Here is a 14,698-nt window from a genome sequence, read left to right as displayed (position 1 = left end):
GTAACACGATGAACAGTATCTGTCTCCGCCTTCTCTGTACATGACATGGCTGACATCTGCTCCTCGACGTTTTCACATTGTGAAGTCAGTTGTAACGTGCGGGCGCGCATTAGACCATGCCCTTCCTCTAGCAATTTCCTCCACACATATGCTGACGTGCACCTACTCAGGATAGCGTCTCTTATTTGATTATCCGCACTCCACCCAAAAGCACAGTCTTTTGCAGCCTGCAGCAAGCGAGTAGCAAATTGTTGCACAGTCTCACCTGTCTTCTGGGACAACTTATGAAAAGTCTGTCTAGCAAATGCTGCGTTGACCTGGGGCACGAAGTAGTGATTCAAAGCACTAACCGCCGCCGTGTAGTCTGCTGGCTCTCCTGTGTCCGGTAGAGTCGAAAAGATATCCTGGACATCTGGTCCTGCTAGGTGTAGAAGTAGAGCTCTTCTCCTCTGCTTTGTGGCACCTGTAGAGGTATCGTCGATAATGAGTCCTTTGCCGTCGGCATAAAGCTCAAAAGACGTTAACCACCTCGTCCATCTTGGACCCAACGTGGCTGGCTCGGCTAAGCATGCAAAATTTTGAATGCCGGTCTTCTCCATCCTAGCTAACTAAAGCTTGGGCAACTACCTATCTAAAATGATTCCATTCATTATCCTCGTCGCCAATGTTGTATCTATGCTTTAATGCGTTCAATCAAGCATGTAGATACGTCGAATTAAATCAGAGTCGGGCAGACAGGCTTATAACTGCGATGTTCACTTTATTGCGTAAAATGTCCGACTGCCATTTTCCCGGGTAATTCCCATAATGCAATGCACATCACATTACCGTATTGACTGGTGTCAAACTCGCAATCAATACACAACACTATCCATGGAAGAGAATCTCTTCTTGCACTGCTTTAACATTATTTCCAGTGGGTCAGCTGCTGACAATAGTTATTCAAATCTATATCGACTGTAACTTCCTGCTTCCCTGACTCAGAATGACAGGCTGGATGCTGGATGGCTAACTCAGGTGGAAAGGTTATTTAGCAAAAAGTGTAGTCATTTGATATGAATTTAGAATACTACATGAAGCACGCGTTATAACTTGACATTAGCTTAGTACAATATAACTATCATTGCCATCTGCACTTCTATCAAGTAATACAACCTAAGAGGTAATCTCGGGATTCTTAAAGCCCTTTGCATTTTATAAAGATAGGTAAAGATATACATCTCAAATATATCAGTTGGAATAAATGGATCTGAAACTAGAATCACCAACAAAGACTTCAGACTGTACTTGGCTGGTACAATAGAGGAAAAACAAAAGAAGCTTTAAGTCACCAGTCAGCTGCAAATCAGAACATAATGAAAAGGTAAAGAAAGTAGCTGACATTTTAGCTCAAAAGATATTAGTAAAGTCAATTTCTCAGAAGAACATTAAGAGAAACTCTTTCAGTTATAACTAAAGAGTATTGCTTCTTAGACGTTTTATTTTTGTAGATTACTTGTGCAGTGTGAAGGTTGTTGAGTTAATGTACATTAAGCAAATCTCAAATTACAAGTAATTATATCACACAATTATTTCTCAAAGTTGTCTTTTGCATTGTGGCATCATGACTTCAAATTACCAAACGGCACAGCACATTGTAGTGAAGGCGAGAGGACTCACTGCTACAATTAGCCTGCCTTTCTCTTTGTTGAATGTGTATCTGTAATTGGTGCTGGTAACAAACATTCGAACCAACTGTTATGAATGAAACTTGCTGAAGTAATCGATCAATGCAAACAAAAAAGATTCATTTAAATTTCAAACTATTGTGATATCAGGAACACTTAAAATAAAACTCAAAAGCTGGTTATTGGTGACTGTTTTAACATTCTACCTGTTATGACCTCTCAAATATAACAGAGAAAGAAAATTCTGAGAGACACCAATTAGCAAGCACTATGATTGATCTATTATGACATCTTCTGGTTAGTAACCACAGAGGTTTCACTACAAACTGGCAACAGACCAGCTTGATAATTACTTCAGACACTAAAAAATGACAGACCTGCTTCATACAAATACTTAAAAGGCCAACTAAGAACACACATCATAAACAAATCCTAAAAAAGCCAACAGCAATGTGATTACTGCCAGAATTCTATTTCTATCAGCCATCACTATGAAGGTAATAGCAGGTAATACTTTGTTACAATGCCATTCAACCAGATAAGCATGTCGAGAAGCTGGAGTCATGGGACAAGCTTTCCAGAAAATTATAGAAGCTGTGCACATAGCCGCTAAATTCGTCAAATTATCAGTATTGCCCTTGTAAAATGGAGTATATCTGGCAACTAAGTGTATCTGGTTAATGCCTCCCACCTGTAATCCACTGCTTTGATACATAATTAAAGCAATCAAAGAGAATATCTTTCCATGGGAGAGAAGCTAAATAATTACACCTGTGGAAGTTTTTCTCAGCCAGTGAGGAACCACACAATATACCCAGCACCATCCAACTCCTTCACACTCCAGTGTATTATTTACTATGTTAGAGGTTTATCAATTTAGATCAACACCTCTTTCTCTCTTTTTGCACCTCCTCACAGTATTATTTTTGCAATGTTTCCTCATGGGGAAGCATCTGTAACAGTCCTAGTAGATTGGCTGTTGCCAATAACACATATTATGAGTTCTGTACATAGAAGGAACAGAACTGTTCCTAGCCTTTTGTAAATGTCTCCCTTAAAGGGACTGCTGGAGGCTGCTCAAAAAACAGCCACAAAACATTTTTTAAGTTCTATTTTTGTTGAGCCAGAAGGGGCTGAGTGCACAAGTAGGTCCTGTGAAATGGGAGATGAAGCCAAGTGAGGAGGGGTGCATTTGGCTGGCATTTCTAGGGCTGAAGTTTATTCTTGGCAGGAACACTCCCTTCTAACCACCATCTGCCATTACCTCATGGCTGAAGAGAACCCAGAAACAACTGTTAGCTGAGGTGGTCGTGTCATGTCCTCCTCAACAGCAATAAGTATCATATGTCATTGAAATCCAGTATATAATGAGGCCCCAAATTTTTCCTGCATGACAGAAGCCAAGGATAGACCTCAGCCCTGCCAATGCCAGCTACATGTATTGAACTGTGAACTGGGCTGCTCACCCAAACTAACCCCCTACCACCCACGCCCTGCTCGGCTTCGCCTCCCATCCCCCAGGAGGACTTACTTACTGGCCGGAATTTGACAGACCACCACCGGCAAGCTGCATTGGGATGCCTCTTGGTGCTCCCAGCTCACCACTTCTATTCAAATGAGGCCCGGTGCCAAATTTGGCTCAGTCCACAGGCCGAAATGGATTGGCATGCAGAGCAGTTGCGCCGCCGCCTTGCCACTCATTTTGGGCACAAGTCGAATTTCACTCCCAAGTATGATAAGTATAAAGGAGCCAAAAACTGTGGACTGTTGGGATAACTGTAAATATAGTCAGGAAATCACTGTTGACTTATCCAGAGCATACTGTCTACAGAAGAGATTGTATCCCTGGATGCAATATCACAATTTTTTTTCTACAACACAACAGCTAAATTCAGAGCACTTGGCAGTGATTATTTTTTAGCATTAAACTGTTGGAATTTAAAATGATGAGTTGAGTTCCCCTTTAAGTAGGCCATTGTTCAATTTGTCATCTTTCATTAGGTTACAGCACTTCCACAAGTTGTGCTGAAATTCAATATTTTCCACTGTAGTCTTGGGTTAGTACTGCTGAGCTAATTTTAGCAACAGCTACAAACACTGCAGGTAATACTGTTCATGAGATGAACTAAAATATACACAGGCCTTCGGCATTACACTGATGATTATTATTGTTTCTGTTGCATCTATGCTTTAATATGTTCAATCAAGCATGTAGATACGTCGAATTAAATCAGAGTCAGGCAGACAGGCTTACAACTATGATGTTCTCTTTATTGGTAAAATGGCTGACTGCTGCTTTCCTGGGTAATTCCCATAATGCAATGCACAATACATTACCATATTTACTGGTGTTAAACTCGCACATTACATTACCGTATTGACTGGTGTCAAACTCGCAATCAATACACAACATCCCCCTTTTCCTTGGAAACAAACTTGCAGTTTACAAACAGTTGCTTACAATAACACTGCATAACTTATTTGGTTTATAAACTTTTTATAAACTTGTGTCTTACCACACAACTAAATAATTCCCAGGTTTAAACATTTAACATCACCCATGCAGTTCTCACACAGTTTATGTTGTGACATAATCAGACAGTCTTTGGGGTTTTCTTTTAACCCTTTGAGGTCTGGCTGTATTGGGTATGTCTGACATGTTGGTGTCAGTGGGTATTGCCTGTGTCACAGTGGTATGTGTGTCAGGGTCTACTATACTGTCCTCAGTCCCTTGTGTTTCCTCCTGCTCATGGAGTGTCTCCCTTGGTCCATTGGTTCTGTATTTCTTCACAAACGTAGTGTTTTGCGAGTAACGTGCTCCTTCTGGAGATTCCACTACTGCTTGACTCCCTGTTTTACTCAAAACTTTGTGGGGTGTGGCATTAAAAGAAGTGGTGAACTTGTCCACTTTGTCCTGCCGTACCAGCACCGTGTCGCCAACTTCCACCTCTGAGTATTGTGTTCCCTGCTGTTCATCTGCGTACAGTTTGGACTTGCCTTTTTGTTCTGCGTCCCGGTCACGTACTTCCATGTCTGCACGCGACTCTGTGATGTCTGGCAGCTTTCCTCTCATTTTCCGTTTAAAGAGCAGCTCTGCCGGGCTCTTTCCTGTCGTGGCATGGTCAATGCTCCTGTACACAGTCACATATTTTCTAAGTTCACGTTTCCAATCTAGTCCTTCTGACTGAGCAATTCTGATTCTCTTCATCAGTGATGCATACTGGCGCTCGACTTCTCCATTAGCCTGAGCCCATTTTGCTGTCGTTTTCTGGTGTTTGATCCCGTTGTTTTCACAGTATTCTTTGAATAGTTCAGATCTGAATTGGGGACCAATATCAGATTTGCAGGTGATTGGCAAACCATGACAGCTGAAGATTGACTCTAAATTATCAATAACCTTCTCTGTTGTTGTGGAGGTCATGATCTTGTATTCATAGTAGCGACTATAATAATCAACTACCACAAGAATGGAGTGGTTGGATGGCAAGGTCCCAGTAAGTCTATAGCTACATCCTGCCAGGGGCCCTCCGGTAATAGTGTTGGTCTCAAAGGTTCAGGTGGGTCGGGTCTGGCCACTATCTGACAGCCATGGCACGCTTTACAGTGTTTTCAGCTGCCTTGTCCATGCCAGGCCACCAAACCTTAGTTCTGAGATGTTGCTTTGTTCCAACTATTCCCAAGTGTCCTTCATGTGCTCGTGCGTGTAACACTGTGGGTAGCACGATGCGTGTTCCCCGAAGAACTAGGTACCCCACTACGCACAGCTCGTTTGCAATTGCTGCATAAGCTTTACAGTTCTCAAAATGTCGGTTTGTGATTGCCTTCTGTACCTCAATCAACTCTGGGTTGGTAGCAGAGGCTTCCTCCACCTCTCTAGTAGTGAGTGCTTTTGGTGTCGCACTCACAGCTACAAATCTCACGTATTCATCTGAGCCATGAGAATGTCTCTCCTGTTTTGCTGTCTTCCCCAGCAATCATGATAGTGGCTCTGCAATGTTTTGCTTGCCTGGAATGTGTATCACCTTAAAATCGTACGGCTGTATTCTAAGTACACATCTCTCTATACAGGCACAGGGTTTAGAATGTGGGTCGTATATCTCTTGTAATGGCTTATGGTCAGTTACCAATTTAAATTTTTGGTCATACACATATGGCTGCAGCCTCTCACAAGCCCATACAAGAGCGAAGGCCTCTCTCTCTGTTTGAGAGTATTTCCTCTCACAGTCTGTTAAACTACGACTTACATAGCATATTGGCACCTCGTCACTTATCGTCCTGAACTAGTACTGCGCCTAAACCTACAGGACTGGCATCTGCTATCACCTTGGTTGGTGCGTCCTTATCAAAATATGCTAAAGTGCCGGCTCTGGCCAACTCTTCCTTGAGTGCACTGAATGACTGTCTCTGTTGTGATCCAAATTTAAATGGTGTGTCTTTTCTCGTCAGGCGTCGCAGTGGCTCTGATAGCGTTGCAAACTGCGAGATGAATCTGCTACTGTACCCAACGAGTCCCAAGAAACTCCTCACCTCTATAGCATTCTCTGGTTCCCGAGCTTCTGCCACCACTCGCACTCTCTCTGCTTTTGGTCCGATGCCCTTTTCAGACAACAGGATTCCCATGAAAATCAATCGGTCCATGTTGAATTGGCACTTCTCTGAGTTTAGTGTAGTCCACTTTCCATTAGTCTGGTCATGACAGCGTGCAGGCATCTGTCGTGCGTTTCCTGGTCGTGTGCATGCACGATAATGTCGTCTGAGATGTTGTCAACACCCTCTATTCCAGCTAAGGCATTAGCTATCTCATGCTGATATTGCTCACTAGCTGAAGATACACCGAATATCAGCCTCTTGTACCTGTATACTCTATTATGTAATGCAAACGTTGTGATTTCTCGTGACTCAGGGGTCAGTTCTAGCTGGTGATAACCCCATTTCAGGTCTAGCTTACTAAACACCGTCGAGCCGTTCATACCTTGGAGTATCTCATCAATGGTGGGGATTGGATATCATTCCCTCACTATTGCCTGATTTGCTCGTCTCATGTCTAGGCATAACCTTACATCCTTATCCGCTTTTGGTACAATAACCACAGGATTTACCCATGAGGTGGGACCAGTTACAGGTTCGATAATGTCCATGTCCCTCAATTGTTTTATTTTGGCCCCTAATGCCCCCCTTAAGTTGAATGGTATACGCCTGAGTGGCTGGGCCACAGGCTTCACTTGTGGGTCGATATACAAACTGATCTGTTTTGTGTTCAGCCTTCCTACTCCCTGGAACACCTTTGGATACCGCTGTTCTAGTAGCTGTCTTACATCTACCACAGCTGAGACATCTGCGCCTATTTTTAAAACTCCCAGTTTCATGGCTGTCTCCCTTCCTAGCAATGGCTCTCCATGGCCTTTAACTACAATGAACTCCGCCTGCTCAGTTCTCTTACCTATTGTAATCCCACATGTGAATACACCTTTAACTGACAGTGGTTGGCTAGAAGCATAAGAGAGTAACTTTCTCTCTGTCTTAGAGACATGTGACTGACACTTAATGTGATCTGACTTTAATCCTTCCCATGTATTCTCATCTATCACATTACTAGTTGCACCCAAATCAATTAACATTCTCAGGTTTACTCCCCCCACACAAAAGGTAAGTCTCTCTGTCACGTTATTTCCAGTAACAGCAAATGCAAAGTCATTTTGTTCGTCTACATTGTTCACACTGTGTTTCTTTGTACCCTTTGTGCGGCATACTTTGGAGAAATTATCCTTTCCCTCGCACTTATGACACGTTTGTCCGCGTGCTGGGCATTTCGAATCTCTGCCCATGTGGTCTGTGTGTCCACATCTGTAACATTTCCTTTCGTTCCTATCGCCATTTCTCTTTGATTTCTCTGTCGAGCTTTTCTCATAATACCCTCTTTTCTGTGTAACACGGCGAACAGTATCTGTCTCCGCCTTCTCTGTACATGACATGGCTGACATCTGCTCCTTGACGTTTTCACATTGTGAGGCCAATTGTAACGTGCGGGTGAGCGTTAGACCATGCCCTTCCTCTAGCAATTTCCACCGCACATAGGCTGACATGCACCTACTCAGGATAGCGTCTCTTATTTGATTATCCGCACCCCCCCAAAAGCACAGTCTTTAGCAGCCTGCCGCAAGCGAGTTGGAAATTGTTCCACAATCTCACCTGTCTTCTGGGACAACTTATGAAAAGTCTGTCTAGTAAATGCTGCGTTGACCTGGGGCACGAAGTAGTGATTCAAAGCACTAACCGCCGCTGTGTAGTCTGCTGGCGCTCCTGTGTCCGGTAGATTTGAAAACATATCCTGGACATCTGGTCCTGCGGGTGTAGAAGTAGAGCTCTTCTCCTCTGCTTTGTGGCAGCTGTAGAGGTGTCGTCAATAATGAGTCCTTTGCCGTCGGCATAAAACTCAAAAGACATTAACCACCTCGTCCATCTTGGACCCAACGTGGCTGGCTCGGCGAAGCAAGCAAAATTTTGAATGCCGGTCTGCTCCATCCTAGCTAACTAAAGCTTGGGCAACTACCTATCTAAAATGATTCCGTTCGTTATCCTCGTCGCCAATGTTGTATCTATGCTTTAATACGTTCAATCAAGCATGTAGATACATTGAATTAAATCAGAATCAGGCAGACAGGCTTCTAACTACGATGTTCTCTTTATTGGTAAAATGGCTGACTGCTGCTTTCCTGGGTAATTCCCATAATGCAATGCACATTACATTACCATATTTACTGGTGTTAAACTCGCACATTACATTACCGTATTGACTGGTGTCAAACTCGCAATCAATACACGACAGTTTCCATCCGATTATTCCTAAATTCAAGTAAAGATCACTTGCACTACTGCATGAAAACAATTAGCTAATAGTGTGAAAGTGTATTAAAGATGAAAACATACTCCCAGGGATATACCTGGAGTCACGAAACCACCAGCAGTTATGGGCTTTTTCCTGAAGGCACAGTCCCCCCTCCCTCCTCCCCACCCACCCCTCTCTCCCCCCTCACCCACCCCCTCCCCTCTCCTTCCCCCCTCTCTCCCCCTCCTCTCTCCCCCTCCTCCCTCCCTCCCCCCTCCACCCCCTCCCCCTCTCCTCCCCCCTCCCCTCCTCCTCTCCCCCTCCCCTCTCCCCTCCCCACTCCCCTCCCCCTCTCCCCTCCCCTCCTCCTCCCCTCCCCCTCCCCCTCCTCCTCCCCTCCCCTCAATTCCCCTCCCCTCCCCCCTCAATTCCCCTCCCCACCCCCCTCAATTCCCCTCCCCTCCCCCCTCAATTCCCCTCCCCCCCCTTCAATTCCCCTCCCCTCCCCTCAATTCCCCTCCCCTCCCCCCTCAATTTCCCTCCCCTCCCCCTCAATTCCCCTCCCCTACCCCCCTCAATTCCCCTCCCCCCTCAATTCCCCTCCCCTCCCCCTCAATTCCCCTCCCCTCCCCCCTCAATTCCTCTCCCCTCCCCCCTCAATTCCCCTCCCCTCCCCCCATTCCACTCCCCCCTCAATTCCCCTCCCCTCCCCCCTCAATTCCCCTCCCCTCCCCCCCTCAATTCCCCTCCCCTCTCCCCCCCCTCAATTCCCCTCCCCTCCCCACGACCTTCAATTCCCTCACAGCTGAAGGGGACCCTGGCTCAACTCATTGCTGTGGTCGTGTAACCTTATTTCCTCCTAAACAGCCATAAGTAACATATACCATCCAAATCCAGTTTGTAATGGGCCTTCTAAATTGATCTTCCTGCCTGACCCAAGCCTTCTGCCAAGGATAGACCTTAGCCAAATGTACTGAACTGTGTATGGTATGTACATGCATATACCATGCAATTTGTAATATTCCATGCATTCTGTAATGTATGAGAAACTGTATAATAAACTCTGAGAGACATAAACTATTAAGATAATGCTATAGTAATTTGTGCATTTGTATCTTGTATGGGGAGCACATGATTGATTGCCGGACTTGTCTCGTACTGTAGTCAATCATTTGTGATTTCACTGACGATTACTGATGTCCAATCACAGCACTAGATGTCTGATTGCCTCGCAGAATGTGTTCACATTAACTCTAAGGTATTTAATTTTGATAAATATTTGACAGAGCATCTATTACTTTCAGGAAATCACTTACTAATATCAGCAGTTTTTCATAAACAAGACCTTAAATATCACTCAGTATATTTTTGCTGTCTGTTGTGAACATCAGATTTATTTGAGCCAGATAGGTCTGTACAAATTACTAATGGCTTAATGTCTCTGTAAATCTGTGTAATCTGTTTCACAATGTCGATTCTCATATGCCATTTGAGAGGTTACCTCAGTATAGAAAACAATTAGTCATTTATTCTACAAATATTAATTTCCTGTTTGGAGAACCTTTTATAGTTTCAACAAAACTTCACCTTTTAGGGATATAGGAACAGGAGTAGGCCATTTAGCCCCTCAAGCCTGTTCCACCATTCAATGAGATCATATGTGACCTAACTCCATATACCCACCTTTGCCCCATATCCCTCAATACCTTTGGTTAACAAAAATCCATCAATCTCAGATGTAAAATTAACAATTGACCCAGCATTAATTGCTGTTTGCGGAAGAGAGTTCCAAAGTGTTTCCTGACTTCACTCCTGACAGGTCTGTCTCTAATTTTAAAGGCTATGTCACCTAGTCCTAGATTCCCCAACCAGTGGAAATAGTTTCTCTCTCTCTATCCTATCAGCTCCACTTAATATCTTGAAAACTTTGATCAAATCACCCCTTAATCTTTTTCTAAATTTCAGGGAATACAACCCAAATTTGTATAATCTCTCCTTGTAATTTAACCCTTGGAGTCCAGGTATCGTTCTAGTAAATCTACACTGCACTCCCTGCAAGGCTAATATATCCTTCCGAAGGTATAGTGCCCAGAACTGAACACAGTATTCTAGGTGTGGTCTAACCAGGGCTTTGTATAGCTGTAGCATGACTTCTAACCCCTTGTATTCTAGTCCTCTAAATATAAAGGCTAGCATTTTATTAGCCTATCCTGTTGAAGTCGGCCTTACCTAAATCTAGACTCTTAGTGGCTGTTTCAGGTTTCTCCCTTTCAAACACAACATTGAACTCAATCATATTATGATCGCTATTAAATAAATGTTCATGCACCATTAGGCTGTTAACTAAATCTGGCTCATTACTCATTATTAAATTTAATATGGCCTGCCCCCTTGTTGGTGGTAGGACATACTGTTGCAGGAAACTGTCCTGAACACACTCAAGAAATTTGCTACCATTCTGACGTAAGCTCGTCTGTTTATCCCAATCTATATGGAAGTTAAAATCCCCCATTAAAACCACTCTGCCTTTACTACATGCTTGTCTAATCTCTGCATTAATATATTTTCTAACAATTGAGTCATAAATCTTAAGAATTCATAATGTTTATTCCAGGAAATCACATAAATTTTATTATAAATTCTGCAGCATTTATCTATATGAAAGTTAACAAAAATCACCAATGGTAATTGATAAATATTTTAATACATAAAATAATGGCAAGCATTAGTAACATACTGCTTTGGGTTTATATCTCATCAAAATGATATAACGGAATATCAAGTAGTAATGCTATTTGCATTTCTCTTCACCATGAGGCTGACTGGCCTCTGTTAGCTCCCCCAGTGTTAGATTAACAATTACAGTAGCACTTTAGCAAGTCCTTATGGCTCCAAGTAAAAAAAACTCTCCTCTATTGCCCTCGTGAACCTGTTCAGTGGTGGTATAATGAAATTATATTTGCTGTCTCTTGGTGCATAAGAGGTTAACATTGGGTATTATAGTAGTTTATTAACACATTGGAGTGAACTTATCCAGCATATAGATGTAACTGCAGAAAATAAACTGTAGGCTCTTCTGTGTGACAAGATAAAAAATTAATCACTTCCCATTTTCCACTTTCAATGATTCACTCCCTTGTTGTAAAAACTATGTCAGGCCCCAGAGAATTGGTGTTCGCTATAGAAATGAGCCAGTGCATAAAGAATTTAGGCCAGCATTAGTGTACAGCTGGTTGTGAATTTACTTCAGCTATCTACTCCAGTTAAGGCTGCAAAAAAATCACCCAATTATTTATCAGAAATTCACATTATCAAATTAATTTAGCCGCAGAAAACCCCTCAATGAGATATTATTTTCTCCCCAAAGCATCTCTGTAAAAGGCCACTTATCATTTTTGCAAAACTCTTTGGAGTGTTGTATTCTTCAATCTTGTTAATTGTAAGTACCATTCCAAAATTGCTAACTACTAGTACTCATCTAGGCATTATGAAAAATGTATGTAGCCCCACAAAGTGATGGGCAGTGAAAGTGTGTACAGGAAACAAACACACATTTTAGAAATTGATAGATTCAAACACAATTTCCTAATATTCTCGATTACCCTCATAATTGTGTTGCAGACAAAAGATTAATGGTATTTCTATTGAGTCTGCACAGTCACAGTTTTCTCTCTGGTTCAGTTTTAACTGTGTTGGCAGCATTTTATAGGAGCTGTTTAAAACAAAGTTGTGAATGTATGCAGATCAGGTGCTAATAATACACCTGATGTGATAAAAGTGAGCCACATGACCTGTACTGCAAAGAAAACTCTGCCAAATGGCACAAAGGAGATAAAAGCAACTTGGCCAACAAGAGAAAAAGAGGCTAATGAGGCAAATCTTTTCCCACAAGAAGTACAGTCCAAATAGGAACTCTCTTTAAAATGTATACATCTGCCCCTGGAGAAGAAAGAAAGTCCTGAAAAAAAATTGCACTGAAATCAAATATAATCCCGAAGAGAAAGCAGGTGGAAAAATGATAGAAAATTAAGGCTGAGGAGCACATTGTTTAAGTACTGACCAACTTGAGGGGTGTCTAAAATAAAACAGAAAATGCTGTAAGTGCTCAGCAGGTCAGGCAGCACCTGTGGAGAGAGAAACGGAGTTTAAGTCCAAAATTTTCCAGGGGGTCAGCGAGCACAATCGGTGGCGGGTCGGGTGGGAATGTGTTTTTTTTTTACAGCAGGTTCCAATGCGTCACCAGGCGCTTTTCCCAATGTTGGGCCAGTCACCGCTGAGACAACACGACAGGTGACCCAATTAAAATGATTAGCATCTAGTTGCCAGATGCTTAACAGCTTTTTTTCACTTAGCTTTTGTCTTTAACTTCATGACTACAGGATCTAGTCTGTGTGCAGACCACGGCTGTCAAGCTGAGGCGTGGGTTCAGTGGTCATTGCTCCAGCTGATTACTTGACAGCTTCAAATGTACAGTAAAAGCTCCCACCTGACTGATATTCACTTTCCTCAGGCAGAAGCTTTTTCTCACTCCATTTCCAGCACACATTCTGCAGGCTTTCCACTTTCCACTCTCCAACCACTCTTACCTCATTGGAAGAACTCTGTGACCATTGAAAGAATGATTCTGTCATCTCTACTTCACCTACCATCTATTCCAGCAACATGGGTGCCCTTTATACTCTCTCACCTTGGTCTTCAGAATCCCACCACGATCAGCTCCAACGCCAGCAGCACCAACAACAACACCAACTTTCTCTGCAATCACCTGATGCTGCACAGAACACAGGGCATCAGCATCCAACCACATCGCTGCCTGGGAGGCCAGGGATGGCCTCACCATGTCCAGATTTACTTCATTTGACACTGTATACCCTGGCTGCCACATGATGCACCAGGTTGGCACCATCCCACACCAGCACCATAAAACATCCCTACAATACTCAAGCCATTCCTTTCACACTCATCACCATTGCGGGTGGTACAGTTATGTCTCACCATTCACTGCAACTCACTAAGCCACTTCCAAAGGTGCACACAAATCTGTTCAAGAATGCAGTGTTGAAAATAAAGGTTTCAATGTTTGACGCCACATTAACAGAAACTTCACATGAACATTGCATAAAACACCCAAGTACCTACCCTTGTGTGTTGTTAGTTGGTCTGATTGCTCTAGGATGAGGGTGAGTGTGAGGGGTGGCTAGTGAGATTGGGATGTGATAATATAGATAGAGAGGGATGGGCGGAGGTGCAAGGTAAGTTGGTGTGAGTAAGGATGTGCAGTAGCAGCGTAGGGAAGGCAGAGTGATGGGGATTTGTTGAGAGGCACAGCAGGATGAGGTTGAGTGTGGCTTTGTACTAACGTTTCATGATCTACTGAGATCATTGAAATGTTTGCAGCACTGCACCCAGGTCCTTTTGACAACATCACTGCTTGTGATCTCCTCTGCAAGGTGCAACCAGGCTGTGTTGATCTCCTGGGGAGGTCTCTTCTGCATGCTGTGACTCCCTCCATAAGCATATGATGGGAGTCATGGGAGAGCCTGGGTGCAGCCATGCACTTTTGTGCAGTCATTGGTAGTGTTCGCAGCACCTCAATGCTGTAGAACACTGACAGCACAGCTGTCAAAATAAATTTGGCCAAGGTCCCTTTAAGGAAACCAGCTGATGACACATCATGAAATGATGTCACCAGACCCGCTTCCTCTAATTGGCCGGGAAACGCACTGGGCAGGCTTATCAAGCCCTATCAAGGGAAATTCATTTTACAGAGTGGGATGGGGGCAGCCGCATGTCGGGACCCGTCACCGACATTGCCCGCCATGGACCCGCCGAGGTGAGAAAAATCCTGGCCAATGTTTCCGGTCGATGAGTTTACATCAGAACTGTAAAAAGTTAGAGATGTAACAGGTTTTAAGCAAGTACAGAGGCATGGAAAGGGGGGAGGGAAGGAAAGAACAAAAGGGAATGTCTGTGGTAGGGCGGATGTCAGGAGATATTAAATGACGAAAGGGATGATGGTGCAAGGCAAAAGGAGATGGAAATGGGACAAGAAAACAAACTGTGGGAAGGGCCCTCCGCGACACCCGGGTCCACTCCTCAATCACCCCAAACACCCCCTCCACTTCCCATGGCACTTTTCTGTGCAAGCGCAGTTCTGATGAAAGGTCATCGACCTGAAACGTTACCTCTCTCTCCACAGATGCTG

The sequence above is a fragment of the Somniosus microcephalus genome, chromosome 1, assembly GCF_052327205.1.
Source record: "Somniosus microcephalus isolate GS21.2 chromosome 1, FLI_Smic_1.0, whole genome shotgun sequence".
NCBI lineage: Eukaryota > Metazoa > Chordata > Chondrichthyes > Squaliformes > Somniosidae > Somniosus > Somniosus microcephalus.
The sequence above is the reverse complement of the archived record's forward strand: the minus strand, read 5'-3'. Positions refer to the sequence as shown.